The sequence below is a fragment of the Arachis ipaensis genome, chromosome B10 (genome assembly GCF_000816755.2).
Source record: "Arachis ipaensis cultivar K30076 chromosome B10, Araip1.1, whole genome shotgun sequence".
NCBI classification, from domain to species: Eukaryota; Viridiplantae; Streptophyta; class Magnoliopsida; order Fabales; family Fabaceae; genus Arachis; species Arachis ipaensis.
The window spans coordinates 115,916,974-115,917,490 of record NC_029794.2 but is presented as its reverse complement, the minus strand read 5'-3'; the positions used below and the strand labels follow the sequence as shown (position 1 = coordinate 115,917,490).

The following is a 517-nucleotide window of genomic DNA, read 5'->3' as shown; positions in this document are numbered from 1 at the left end:
CTACTTATGTTTATTGTGGTTATTTAAAATTTTAAAAGCTATTTTTTAAATATAATCATATATTTTTTTTGTATTTATTAAAAGATAATTTACTGAATATAGAGGTTACAATTAAAGTTAAATTAAAGTGAGCTAAACGTATAGTCATACCAAGTTCAAGTTTTAGTCACGAATATTGAGCTCAATTCGTAATTGACTCATTAACAATAAAAAAAGTCTAGGGGCCAGCAGTTTTGTTAAATTTTGGCCAGCATGTAACCAACAGAGGAAGGTGAGTCATTGGATGAAATCTCACACCAACCTTACACCATTAAATCATCATTGATGACTATTTAATGGCTACCAATTACTAAAATTGCTGCCCCTAACATTGCTCTTAACAATAAACATATTTATGGATTTTAAACTCGACCCACCAAAAATTTACCAATTAACTAAAATAACATGATATAATCTATAATTTAATATAAATAAATTATAACTTACTACAAAAAATATCTTATCAATTATATATTGT

The 517-nt window shown here is 25.9% G+C and overlaps 1 protein-coding gene across 2 annotated transcripts in view; it reads right to left on the bottom strand.

Moving 5' to 3' along the window:
* Positions 1–517, bottom strand: part of LOC107624315 (carotenoid 9,10(9',10')-cleavage dioxygenase 1-like) — a 22,548-nt gene that overhangs the window by 20,651 nt on the left and 1,380 nt on the right. The window lies entirely within an intron of this gene.